Source organism: Pseudorca crassidens, chromosome 16 (assembly GCF_039906515.1).
Source record: "Pseudorca crassidens isolate mPseCra1 chromosome 16, mPseCra1.hap1, whole genome shotgun sequence".
In the NCBI taxonomy this organism is placed as follows: domain Eukaryota; kingdom Metazoa; phylum Chordata; class Mammalia; order Artiodactyla; family Delphinidae; genus Pseudorca; species Pseudorca crassidens.
In genome coordinates, this window is record NC_090311.1 from 50435309 (window position 1) to 50449920 (window position 14612).

A 14612-nucleotide genomic window follows, 5' to 3' on the forward strand; every position below is an offset into this window, starting at 1 on the left:
CGTGCCTAGAGCCCCGTGCTCCTCAACAAGAGAAGCCACCACAATGAGAAGCCCGCGCACCGAAACAAAGAGTAGCCCCCGCTCGCCACAACTAGTGAAAGGCCGCGTGCAGACCCCAAAGCAGCCAAAAATAAATAAATAAAATTAATTAATTTTTAAAAAAGACACAGACTATACATACGTGTGTGTTTCATTTTTCAGCCAAAAATCCACCAGCTACAGTCGAACAAGAAAATGCTTAAACTAAACATCTCTAAACTTTAAAAAGTAGTGGCCAGAAAAAGATTCTGCACAGTGTGATCTGGCTCCTAGCCTGATTACACTGCCTAGAAGCAATAATGAGAAAAATTGGTGAGTTCATAAAACTTGAAAATTTTAATATATAAATATTTTAATAAATATCCTCCGGTTTGGATATAAAGACCTGCTTTGGCATGCCCTAGAAAAGTCCAGGAGAACATCTTCAGCACAGAAGCTTTAAAACCTAAGCTGAGACAGGCAGAGTGGCCACCAGAACCTGTTGACTTCCAAGGCATTCTTCTGAGTTAAAGAAAGGGTCTGAAGCCCCTAGAAATGTACTACACCCTCGGCAGGATGGAATAAGGCCAGTACAGGACACTTAACAAAATCTAAGGAGACAGGAGAGCCTGGAGCCCCAGAAGAACTCTCCCCCCACCACCACTTTATATCCTTCAACTACAGAGAAGCAGACAGAGAATAAAACACACTGCTCAAAAGATGTATTGAGGGGGTACAGTAAAAGGAGGAGACAAAGTCACAGCTAAGATGAGGATGGCATCAAGGAGAACTCACCCATGTTATATCAGGGCAGATACAAAGTCTTGACTTCACTATCCAAGTATTTACCTAGCAAGATATAAAGAAAAGGCCATGTAACTGTATAAACAAGAGGGTGGAAAGACGAGGAAAGAAAAAAAGAACCTAGTCTGAAAGCAAACATAACACAGGAAAATAAGGAAATCCCCAATGAGTTCTTTGTAACAGAAAACAACCTAATAAGCACATACATTTAATAAATCAAAAGCTCAAAGATGAAAAGACAAAACAAGTAAGTTGAAAAGAAAAGCTATGGAGCTAAGAAAATCAATTAAGAAAAATGAATTTGAAAAAAAAGCAAGAAAAAGAACCAAACACTGAAAATCAAACTAATGGCAAGAAGAAAAATCATAAGAAAAATCTCCTAAGTACTGAGGAGAAAAACAGACAGAGATACCAAGGCAATCAGATAGAATAAGTAGGACAGAGACTAAACAGAAAGATACTTAGTATCCCTGAAGTAGAATAACTAAACAAATAGAAGAGAAAAAGCAGGTAGACATGATAGAAAATAGTCCTAAAATAAAGGTAAAGAAAATCTACAAAAGGAAAGGAAAAATACAATAAACCACAGATCCAAATACATATCTAAATTAAATTAATAAAACGTCAAGGATAAAGAAATAATTCTCTGGGAATGCAGATCGAAAAAAATCATTTTGTAAAGAAAATTTTAAGACTTTTGAATAAGCAAAAAAGATCCTTCTGATGAAATGCTGCAGCTTCTAGGGATAATTTAATCCTACAGGAATTGTCACTGGACTATTTTACCACTCTGTAAAGATAGAGGTTAACATATAGAAAACTAATGGTAAAGCACACAATTCTTGTCTACAGACATGCAAATAAATTCTGCCCATTTCAGTTGACTTCTCTCCACCATGATGGAAGAAGCCAGCTTTGCAAATTCACTTCAATATTCCTGATCTATAAATGTACGTGTCCTTTGCATTCTCCCTTGGGCCAGCTATAACATATCTCTGACTCCCTCATTAATGATTAGATAAATAAAACCTTTAACATGTCCATTTGATATCTGAATAAGAGTCATGATTTAATTCTTTTCTAAAATTTATCCTTAGTAGTTTTGGAAATTCCACCAAGATACCCAGTGGATTCACCTGACAGAGCTAGGTAACTTCTTTGCCAAAATAGTACATACACCTCACAGGCAGCTCAAGCCCAGACATTTCTTGTCTCCCAGAGGTGAACTAAGAACAGCAATAGAACTTTGTTAACTGTGCTTTCTATTTTAACTTTCCTTTCTTCTAATTTTGTTTTTGGTTTATTTATGGTCAATAAGTTATTCTCTGTTGGTGATAACAATGATTCAGAATTTGATTTTATGGACTGTCATTCAGTGATCTCTGTAAACAAATTAATGGTTTATACAGATCTGTGTTGGGTGAGAGAAAAAGAAGAATCTGATTCATTAGTCACCTGTTCACTTATCTCTTTTGTTTACCTATCTTTTTTTTTTTTTTTTTTGCGGTACGCGGGCCTCTCACTGTTGTGGCCTCTCCCATTACGGAGGGATGTGCAGGCTCAGCGGCCATGGCTCACAGGCCCAGCTACTCCGCGGCATGTGGGATCTTCCCGGACCGGGGCACGAACCCGTGTCCCCTGCATCGGCAGGCGGACTCTCAACCACTGCGCCACCAGGGGGGAAGCCCTATAAAGTCTCTTAAAGCATCTCTGTTTCGACTGGCTTATAGAGATAAATATGCACTATTTTTATAAATTGAATATTACCAAAATTCCCAGAAAATAAGCAAATTGATCTTCTAATATTTTAAATGTGTTATATATTTTTAAATTATTCTTACAGAAATTAATTCAGAAAGGTTTTAAGAACCAAGTTCATATAATTAAGGTAAATGGCAAATAAAAATAGTTTAATAAAATAGGTTTATCTTCTGCTTTTTAAAATCAATGTTAAGTATAATACAAGCATACATCTTTATTCCATTAGAGTAACTTTCTAAAACATATATAGGCTTACGGATCAAATAAGCCAGTATTACTCACACACAGTGTTTAAGACTATGAAAATGTAAAACTGTATTTAAATTGAATGACTATTCTGACAAACTTTTCATTTCAACAGTAATTATGTTTTATAGTATGTCAGCTTACAAATAATTTCCAAGAACTTTAAGGTAACAAAAGCTTAGACTAATATTAAACTGAATTAATTAGTGGATAATCACTGGCTTGCTAGATCATTTCTAAGTAAGAATATTAAAACTTTGGTTACTAAGCATAATTTCAAGTTTATATGCTTTTGCTTCTTGTTATTGTGTGCTACAGAAAGACCCTCTTTGGGACATGTAAATGAACATGTTCGTTTTTGCTACTTTGAGAAATTGTACACTAGATCCCATTTTTATAAAAGTAACATGCCAGATAGATAGATAAATAGACAGACAGAGGATATAACATAGAGATGTGCGTGCACCTATATATTTAAACACACAAACTGTTAATAGTGATTACCATTAGGGAAGTGAGAATTAGGTGAAAAGAAGTCTTCTTTTCACCTTTACATCGTTATTGCTTAAATACTTTAAATATGCCCATATTTTTACCATTTAAAACATGTTAACTAAAAAACTGCATTTAAAAAATTAAAACTATTTATTCAGTATCAAACAAGACTCTTAAACAGTTTAATCTTACCAAAAAAATTATTTAAAATTAAGTTTAATATTACAGAAAATATACTTAAAAGACATAAAAATAGAAGTTTGGATAAAACACAAAAGAGGATTTTTTTAGTCAACAGACATTATTTTTTCATAAATTACTATTTCAATTTCTCCAGACTTCAACCTCAATTTATTGTTTCACTTATCAATTTTATCTTTAACATTTTATTCTAAATTCACCATATCCATTCCACAATTCTAGTTCTTACCCTCATCTCTTTCTGCATTACTAAAAAGCCTTCCTATTCCTACGTTATCAAGATTCCGACTCCATTTCTATTCAAACTGTCAAAACAGTTATTCTCTCAAAGCACAGATCTGATCATGTCATTCTATAGATTAAAAACCACGTGTGGCCCAGGAACAACAAAATAAAATCCAAAACCCACTGTACAGAGATCAAGCTTCTCTATTTGCTTCTACCCTATCACTGCAGTACTATACATTCTAGCCAAGATACATTGTCTATCATTCTCCCAAATCCATCCTATATTTTGTACCTTCTATGCCTTTGCTAAAGTTGTAAAGACCACCTTGAAGATCCTACCCTCCAAGTCCAAAATCATTACACTCACAAACCTTTCCAGTTAAAATTAATTTTGCATCCTTCTCTATTCCCTTCACACCAATAATAGAGCTGAGTCTGTCTTATAATTGTGTGCATGTTTATTTGACCCATAAGAAAGTATGAGAACATAAACTGTGCCTGCTATAGGATCACAAATATGACAGATCGTCAACTTTTAAGTAAACTCATAATCTTAGTGCAAATTAATTTAATAAATAGTAATCCAAGACTGAAAAGTAATTTCATTTTGTGGGCCTGTGACTGATTGGTAGTAGCGGCCTTGAGCAATACGTTGAGGACTCTGAGGTGAAATCTAGACTCTGCAGTAAAGAATCTTGATCAAACAGCAATATCTGCCATGAGCAGGAAAAGGGACAGCATATCCATGCTGGATGACTGCCATCCTCATTTTCTGATAATGACCTTTACCACAAAACATACTCCACACCTACAAATACTTTCAGGGTGACCATAAGAAAACTAGTAATGATATTAGATATAAGGGTCATTCTGCAAATCATTAAATAACACACATTAAAGATTCTGTCCTCTGGTGAGTCATCTGTAAGTCAGAAAGGCCTTAACATTTCCCTGCCAGTCACAAGTAGACTGAGAACAGAACACTCTATTCTTTCACTTCTCTATGCTTCTACTTGACTGTCTGAAATGAGGGTAATATATGTTATCCCCCAAGAACATCTTAAGTATTAATAACTTAGAGGCACAAGATAAGCCCACAAGAAAGACACACTGTTACTACAAAATGTTTAGGGTACTATCACGTGGCAGGGGAGAAAAAAGATTAGAACCTGAATGTACTATTTCCTATCAAGATTATTTACTGATTTCTAAATGCACAAATAACTGCAACATAATTGTTATCAATCATCTTCGACTGTGGTCTTAAAACTAAGCTAATCTGAGAGCTCAACTCTATAAAGTTTCCATATTTGCTTATGTTATGAATATTGTCACTTCATTTGTTGATGAGCTACCTTCTGTCTTTAAATATTCATGAAACTTTCTCCTATACTTACTTGTAACTCTGAAGTGAAATAAAACAGACATTGTGAATCTGCTTCATTTTAGTAGTTGTGCTGTCTTTGCTACACTTTACCTGATATGCAGTCGGTTAAGCAATTAAAAAATGCAGTCATGGGCTTCCCTGGTGGCGCAGTGGTTCAGAGTCTGCCTGCCGACGCAGGGGACACGGGTTCGTGCCCTGGTCGGGGAGGATCCCACATGCCGCGGAGCGGCTGGGCCCGTGAGCCATGGCCGCTGAGCCTGCGCGTCCGGAGCCTGTGCTCCACAACGGGAGAGGCCACAACAGTGAGAAGCCCGCGTACCGCAAAAAGAAAAAAAAAAAATGCAGTCATAAGTCTGAAAAAGTACATGTTGACTACATCATCTAATGATATAATCTTCTCTGAAATACTTTAACATTGTCTGTGAGCTTTAGTTTAATGCTGAACTAAGAATAATACCGGGTACAGGGCCTGGAAATATCTGAGATTTTGAGTTACTTCCTGTAAGAATAATTTTTTTAAGTATAGCACATTTAAAGTATGGTAGTTCACATATGAAAGAATTTTCAGAACTACTTATAAATTCTTTTTTTTTTAAATTACAAATCAAAGTTTTTTGCTTTTAAAAGGAATCCACAATTGGATAAGAAGGGAAAAGAAGGAGCAAATATTACTGAGTACTTATATAACAGGTAACATCCTTACCACATTGTCCCTGTTAATTGTTTAATCTTCCTAATATTATAAGGTGGTAGATTTCATTCTATTTTAAACAGATAAACCAAGATTCAGAAAGGCTAAAACACTTGCCCAAAGTCACAAGTTCATAAATTACTTAAGAGAATTCAGGTTCAACTCTACCTGATTCCAGGATCCAGGCAGACTGCCTTCCTGACAAAGGAATGAAATATTCTGAGAAGTTTACTGATAGCTAAGGACAACAGTGAAGGAAGGAACTGGATAGCTAAGGTTAGAGGAGAAGCATGAAGACTGTAAAGAACCTAGGTATTGATTAAAGAAGTTTTTGCAAAAGAACAAGTAAGAGCTTTCTCTTTTTCAAATTTCTTTCATATCAATTACCTTATCATCTGAGGAACCACCCACTCATATTCTTTTTTTTTAGTTTTTCAAATAGCTTTTTAGAAGGTATGAAATGCATACATTTTAGGGATTTTACATAGGCATAAATTCACTACTGAGTCCAAGAGCAGTTAACTGAACAACAATGCTGATGACTACATGCCCCTACCAGTCACTTCTTGAAACTTGCTTTCTCATTCAGATAACTACAGTTAATTTAAAAAAAAAAATTTTTTTTTTTTACCTTGTGTTACCCAACCATTTCCCTCATATCTTCTTCTCCCATGTTTTTTCTGGCTGTCATCTATGTCAAGTTGATTCAAAGCCTTGATTATAGCAATTAAATAAGTAAAAATAACACCTTCAAAAGTAAAGGTTTAAAACAATACAACTTCATTCCAGATTCTTCACAGTTTTAAAGAGTGCACACCGAGCTCAACCCAAAACCCCATTTTTTTTTTTTTTTTTTTAAATCAAGCTGACCTTTTTGTCCTCTAGCTACAATTTTTTACTCAGGCAGATGGGGATCAAAGCAACTTGTGGAAGTCTCAAAATGAATTTGTGGTTTGGGAACATTAAATGATGTTATTAAATGCAGATTCAAAGTATATTACTTCCTGAAACTTTAATTTAAGGAACAAAGAGAATACTAGCAGCTAAAGAAGAACTGGAAGCTCCCCTGGCCAACCACAAAAGCTCTCTCTCCAAATTTATTTAGTTCAGGTAAAACTCAATAACTGCGTAGGACATTCAAATGAATGTGTACTCCTATTTCTTGTCAACAAGCCAAGAAGGGTTCCTCAGACCACTCCAGGTTTATGTTCCCTTCACTGGAAACCAAGTTCTTTGAGAATACAAACTATGCCTTTCACTCTTCTGTTTCCTCACTGTGGCCCTAGGACATAGGCTCGCACATAATTGGCATTTTATAAATGCAGGTTGAAAGCAAGAAAAGCATATCCCTTAACAGTGATTTTCTGAGAATTTTGTTAGTTTTACCTCTAATCAACAATATAAGCATTTAGGGCTTCCCCGATGGCGCAGTGGTTGAGAATCCGCCTGCCAATGCAGGGGACACAGGTTCGAGCCCTGGTCCGGGAAGATCCCACATGCCACAGAGCAACTAGGCCCATACCCCACAACTACTGAGCCTGCACTCTAGAGCCCGTGAGCTACAACTACTGAGCCCGCGTGCCTAGAGCCCGTGCTCTGCAACAAGAGAAGCCACCGCAATGAGAAGCCCACGCACCACAACAAAGAGTAGCTCCCGCTCGAAGAGAAAACCCACGTGCAGCAACGAAGACCCAATGCAGCCAAAAATAAATAAATAAATTTTTTTAAAAAGCAATAAAAGCATTTATATGTATAAAGCATAACACAGCCTGACACAAGTACAAGCTTCTGTTTATAAACTCCTATTTTCCTAGGTAAAACAGGTACCCAAATTCATGATACTGATTTTTTTCCCACCCCTCCACAAACCACACTGGGTTATTAAACCCAATGAAAAAGCCAGTCTCCTCCCTGGTAGCTTTCTTGCTTAAGAATTTATTCTAATTTGGAATCTCATTCCCTATTCATACCCATGGCACCTAACTCTTTAAGTTTTTTCCAAGAAACCTACAACATTTGGCATAAAACATTATTTTAAAAAAATAAATTACAGGGGCTTCCCTGGTGGCGCAGTGGTTGAGAATCTTCCTGCTAATGCAGGGGACACAGGTTCGAGCCCTGGTCTGGGAAGATCCCACATGCCGCAGAGCAACTGGGCCCGTGAGCCACAACTACTGAGCCTGCGCGTCTGGAGCCTATGCTCCGCAACAGGAGAGGCCGCGACAGTGAGAGGCCTGCGCATCGTGATGAAGAGTGGCCCCCGCTTGCCACAATTAGAGAAAGCCCTCCCACAGAAACGAAGACCCAACACAGCAAAAATAAGTTAATTAATTAATTTTTTAAAAAGTCTCCATTCTTAAAAAAGAAAATTACAAAAGAAATGGGACATGACACAATCTCAGTCTGATTGTGCTCTTTATATGTTCTTTGTGTGATTTAATTACAAAGTATTTTAGATAATTACTCTGCAACTTTTAATTGAACTAGGATACTCATATTTTAACATTTTTAAAAAGTAAACATCCTTAAACTAGTTAACAGCATTTAATCAGTCCCCAGAGGTATTGGCACTGAGAATCTTATTGATTTTGTAAAAATCAGAGTGATTAAAGTTAGGTACAATATTTGCATCTATAAGTTGATCATGATGTAAGGCATAAGGACCACTGAATATAGGAGCAATCTTATTGTGCTTAGGCCTATCACAATTCAACTTCTTCCTCTGCAGGGAAGCCCCACTTAATTCACTGCATACCTCCACCTCAGATTACTATAACACTTTTTTGTTAAGCATCTATGAGACAAGATCCTAAAAAATAAACAAGGTAGGATATAATGCCTGCCAGGAGAAGCTTATGATCTGGCAAAGGAAGGAATGTTTTCATCATGGTCATGACTTAGAATACATTAATTCAGTCATCAAACATGTATTGAAAGCCTTTTTGAAGACATTTATTAAAAGATTTATTACAAATCAGGCTCTATGCTAGAGGATGTGGATACAACAGACACTCCAATACAGAGAAAAAGACATATAGACAAGAAAAGGGCAATGAAGTGCTATAATTGCTATAGGAGAGTATATGGGATAGTACATGAGGGTACAAAAAAGAAAGTACTTAATGGGAGAAGGGGATTTCATAAATGGCTTCATAGAGGAAGCCAATGCTTGAGTTGGGTCCAAATGATAAATAGTAAATAATAATATAATAATAAAGAAAATGTGAGAAGCAATACAGCCTAAGTAAAGAGTATAAACAAAAGCACAGAACAAGCATGGCACATTCAGGAAACTGTTATTAATTAAATAAGGGTAGTGAACAGGGTTCAAAGAAATGCTGCAGGAAACGAGAAAAGTTCAATGGAAAAAATACAGCCTGCGAAAGGCCTTAAATGCCATACTAAGAAATTTGAACTTTACTACAGGCAGTAAGGAAGCCAAAGAGTTTTAAGTCAGAAAACAATGACCTGACCTGAATTTTGAAAACTGGCTCTGATTTCAGTATGAAGGATGGACCAAAGGAAGAAAGGTAGATAGGTTAAGAGGTTTTAACATGAAAATGATGGCAAGGGTTGTAGCAAAAAGGTTAGAGAAAAGATACAAATACAAAAGATATTAGCAATACTGAATCTTGAGAATTTGATCATAACAGTGGACACAAAATGAGAGCACAATATTTAATGAATAAATGGATGAATAATTGACTGCCTGATTAGGTGTAGGAGATGGAAATGGATAACTGATTGACTAATTTGATGTAGAGAGGAGAAAGGGTTCATGATTCCAGGCCTGAGTGGACAGAGGGTGGTGCCTTTAATTGAGGGCAAACATTATGTCTAGGGAAAGAGATCGTAAACTTAGCATGTTAAGCTGACTTTGAGGTAACTTTGAGGTACCTACAGAGGGTGCAGGTGGGGATGTTTACAAGCCATGTAAAGAAGTCTGAAATGCAAGGGCAAGATCTGAATGGGAGATGATTTGGGAACTGTCAATACAAAGAAAACAGTCAAATGTTCCACCAGAAACAGGTGAGGTCATCTGGGGAAGATGTAGAAAAAGGAAAGAAAGGCTAAGGAGATCCAGGGGATCACGAACATTTAAGGAATGGACAGAAGGGGAAAAAAGCAACAAAGGCGGCTGAGAATGCACAATCCAAAAGGAAAGAAAAGAACTGGAAGAGAATTTGAAAATAATAGGCAGTAGTGTCAAATTCCACAGATAAGCAAAGAAAAACTAAAGACTGAAAGGAATGATCACCCTTGGTAGTTTGCAAATTTGGTCACCTTTGCCAGAGGAGTTTCAGGAGACAAGATGAGGCACAGAAAACTACAGAGTTCAAGAGTAAAAATAAGGTAAAGAAATAGAGTCAGGAAATGTTAATCCATTCTTTCAAAGACTAGAAAGAAAAAGGCAGTAACCTGAGAGGAAATAAAGGCAGTAGTTTTGGTTTTTTCTAATTTTGTGCTCTCTTTTCTAAGATGCAGAGAAAGAGCTAAAACAGCAGATTAAAAATAAGAAAATGGTGGGAAGAATAGCTACAGCAAGATACCACAGGATATAAGATGAGGATGGGCTTCCAGTCCCATGATGAGGCCTGGAATGCTAGACAGGAAAACAAGGCAGACATTCTGATTTACAGCTGAGTCACGAAGAAGGTGGTAGCTTGACAGGCACATTGCTCAGGGCTCTAGCCCTGGGAACACTGGACACTACTGCAGGCTCCACTCACCCACCTTAGTCGGGACTGGCTAAACCTGCAGGATGTGGGAATTGTGCTTGCAGCTGAACGGGGCTGTAGAAAGCAGGGACTAGGTCTTATTAGATGTTATGAGCAAACTCAACCAGCAAGATTATTGAGACAGTGGGCAATACAAATAATTTCAAAAATATAAATGTAATGAAAATGTCTGTAATATTTACTCAATAGCTTAATTTAAAAACTCATTTTTAAAATTCTCATCATCTAGCACAGAGCCTGGCACATAACAGACATCAGCGCACACAAGTGAATGATGTTGTGGGACCGACTCAGGGCAATATCCCAAGAGACAAAACACCTGTGGAAGGCAGGCTCTGCAGTGTTTCCAATGACCTGGATAGAAAAATCTCCTTCCTATGGGACCAAGAGGGTGGAAAAACCTAATTGTCCCTACTGAAAACAAAAGAGGACAACATGACTGTGAGGGGTCTTAATGATAACATTTTAAAAAAAACATTAATTTTTATTAAAAACATTAAAAAAACATTAATTTTTATCAAGAACAGTATATGTATGGCACTGTGCTGATCAGTTTATAAGAATTACCATATCTTAACCTCATTACAACACACAACAGGTACATTTATTCCCATTTCAGAGATGAAGAAACTCAGTTTTCTTCAGAGGTTAAGTAACTTGTCCCAGTTCACATAGATGATAAAGAACCAAGACTACTGAACCCAAGTCAGTAGCACTCAATATGATGAGTAGTGATAGTAGTGGTAGTAGTAGTAACAGCAGGAACAATAGCAGCTAACAAACACTCTTATAGCTCTTACTATGTGATAGGCAATGTTTTAAGGGTTTCATATTTATTAACCTTCACAACTACTTTATGAAGTAAATGTAATCATTTTACAAAGCAAGAAAGTAAACACAGAGGGGTTAGGTAGTTTTCCGAAGACCACACAGCTACTAAGTGGTGGGGCCAGGATTCAAATTTAACCATTACCCTATACAGCCTCTCTCCTATTCATTTTCTCTAAGCTAAGATGCAATATACTGTGTTTTTCAAACTGTTGTTCATGACATCAATGTATTGGTTTATGACAAGCAAGTTTTGTTGTAAATGAAAAGACTAGAATAGAATGGACTACTCCACTCTTTTCCCAATACCTTCTCTAGTGCTGGACGAGATGGCCAACATCCTGGGTAAACTACAAGAAAAGCATATGTAACGGATGTGTTTGTTTAGTTTTGTAATGGATGGGGAAGGAATCAATCAAATTTAACAGTGAAAAATATTCAAAAACTTATTCATGGAGCACAAATCAGAAAATCTGTTTCTTCTTCTTTAAATGTAAAAGTTGTATAGAATAGATAAGAGAAAATGTTTAAGAATTATTCAAAGTAACAGTAAAGTCAATTTCAATGAAAAAAAACCCAAAGAATAATCTATTTTTTTGAAGAAATCAACACTTCAGGGAAACAAGAATATGATGAAAAGGGTCAGGGATTGAAAATAGAAAGCTGAAAAAGATGCTCAATTTAACTCCAATAAGAGAAAAAAATGTAGCCACAAGGGGGAGACAACAGTTACTAGAGCCTTCTGAAGAACTGAAAATAAATAATATACAAATTGCAGTTTTTTTCAAGAATATCACAGTAAGAGGGCTTCCCTGGTGGCACAGTGGTTGAGAGTCCGCCTGCCGATGCAGGGGACACGGGTTCGTGCCCCGGTCCGGGAAGATCCCACATGCCGCGGAGCGGCTGGGCCCGTGAGTCATGGCCACTGAGCCTGCATGTCCGGAGCCTGTGCTCTGCAACGGGAGAGGCCACAACAGTGAGAGGCCCGCGTACCGCAAAAAAAAAAAAAAAAAAAGAATATCACAGTAAGAAAAAAATTCACTTTTTAACAATGAATTATAACGTGGGTAGGAACTGTATCTTAAAATAATTCTTTATGCAAACATAGCTAAAGCCAAGAAAATGGAACAAGGAATGCAAATCAGACAACTATTGCAACCAAAAAAACGGAAGTCTCTTGTACGCTGAGTCAAAGATACTTCTTACCACCTAAAGGAATTAGAGGTAGCTAAGAAATCAACAAAAGGAAAATGAAAAGCAATTCTCTAAACAGGAAGATGACATAAGAACACTGGAAGTAGAACTGTCTGATTCAGATGATGCAGACAGAAGTTCTAAAAGCAGTTTGGGAAAGAAATCCTAAGTAAAAGGAGAGATACTGTCAGCTTCATCATTAAAAGTAAGTTATGGAACAAATAAGGAAAAACGAAGCTATAAAATGACAACTGGGAAATTTTTAGTGAGACAAGACGACAGACGAAGGCAGACATTTTTGCAAAGACGTAGCAGGTGAAGTTCAGGGAAATCTAAAACTTATTAGAGAACAAATAGAAGGCAAAGAGATGTTGGAAGAGTACACAAATAAATGTAGGCATTGATTGTTTGAAGAAGAAAAACAGCAAGGAGGGCTTCCCTGGTGGCGCAGTGGTTGAGAGTCCGCCTGCCGATGCAGGGGACACGGGTTCGTGCCCCGGTCCGGGAAGATCCCACATGCCGCGGAGCGGCTAGGCCCGTGAGCCACGGCCGCTGAGCCTGCGCGTCCGGAGCCTGTGCTCCGCAACGGGAGAGGCCACGACAGTGAGAGGCCCGCGTACCGCAAAAAAAAAAAACAAACAGCAAGGAGAAATTCTGATTGATGTAATTGAAAAATCAAAATCAAAACTGTCTGAAGGTGAAAAATAATTATATTATTTGGGGTGAATTACAAAATAATACTGGAATGGACCACTGTGAGGGAAAATGCCAGCAAAGGAGGACAGAAGTTGCAGATAACCTCAAAAGGCTTTATCGGAATTCTATTATCAAACCACCGATGAAAGATTAAGGTAGATTAAAGACAGTAAAATGTTGACAGACTCAGTCTTTTCATGTGAAGTAAGTGATTCCATTTGTGTGTAGTAATGGTCTTACTTGTCAGACCAAAGAAACGAGGCATGTCACATTCAGTGGACTTAAGAGTAATAAACTTGCCTGCAATGTTTTTTCAAACCTGAAACAGTACTATAAAATGTAATTATTTTATGTAAACATTTTTGCCTTTGTGTTTCATATAAGGAAAACCAGTGTAGAACCTAAGACAGTTACAGCTTCAGCAGTTGTTATAATGTTCAGTTGGATTTTTAAAATTAATTTTGCAACATTTCACTGAGTCATTTTTATATATTTTGGAAACTAGATTTATTTTTAAAAAAGCAGTTTACTTATTTAAAAAAGCAGTTTTTCCCTACTTAATAATGAATCAATACCTTTGCTACATATACAGCAATAAGAATAGAACAGAAAATATCAGAAGGCATCATGCATAGTGAAAGTACTTCATGACACTTTAGTTTCAGTTATGTGTATATATGTGCGTGCAGCATGTAAAATGTTCTGATTATAAGTTTTAAAATACACAAGGATAAAACATTTTATTGCAACATCTAAGAAACTTGTAAAATGTAAAGACCCTACTGACAAACTTTTCCATATATAAAAAAAAAACCTTGCACACTGGCTGCCACTCATCCATAGGACTGCTCCCCTCATTCTTCCCCTTTCCCCAGACCTGAGTAGACACTGTCACCTGATGGCCAGTGTAAACAATTGTATGTCTTTGGGGCCCTGTTCACACATCTCCTCTCCCTCACCCCACCTTCAAGATTTAGTCTCTTTAGCCTTAAAAGGAATGTGTGCACACAAGTCACCATTTTGTCTGTCTCCACTCTCATGAGTAATCCCATTCCATACAATCTCTTATTCTAGCACTATCCATAAAATTTTCTACAATAACGGAAATGTTCTATATCTGCCCTGTCCTATACAGTAGTCACTAACCACAAGTGGCTCTTGAGCCTTAGAATATGACTACAGTAGCTAAGGAAATAAATTTTTATTTTTATTTACTTTTAACTCATTTAAATTTAAAAGCTACACGTGGCTAGAGGCTACCATAATGGACAGCACAGTCTTATACACAAACTTAAAAACCAAATATTTATCCATCTCTCCTTCT

The 14612-nt window shown here is 37.0% G+C and overlaps 1 protein-coding gene across 12 annotated transcripts in view; it reads right to left on the reverse strand.

The window, feature by feature from the left end:
• The window catches only part of CCSER2 (coiled-coil serine rich protein 2), a 162823-nt gene that overhangs the window by 129734 nt on the left and 18477 nt on the right, over positions 1–14612 (reverse strand). The window contains exon 1 of one of the 12 annotated variants that reach the window (XM_067710326.1): positions 5231–5249. The exons of the other annotated variants lie outside the window; for them this stretch is intronic. The gene's annotated coding sequence lies outside the window, so the exon portion shown is untranslated. Of the gene's footprint in view, positions 1–5230; positions 5250–14612 lie in introns of those variants that run through there. 12 annotated transcript variants of the gene reach the window in all.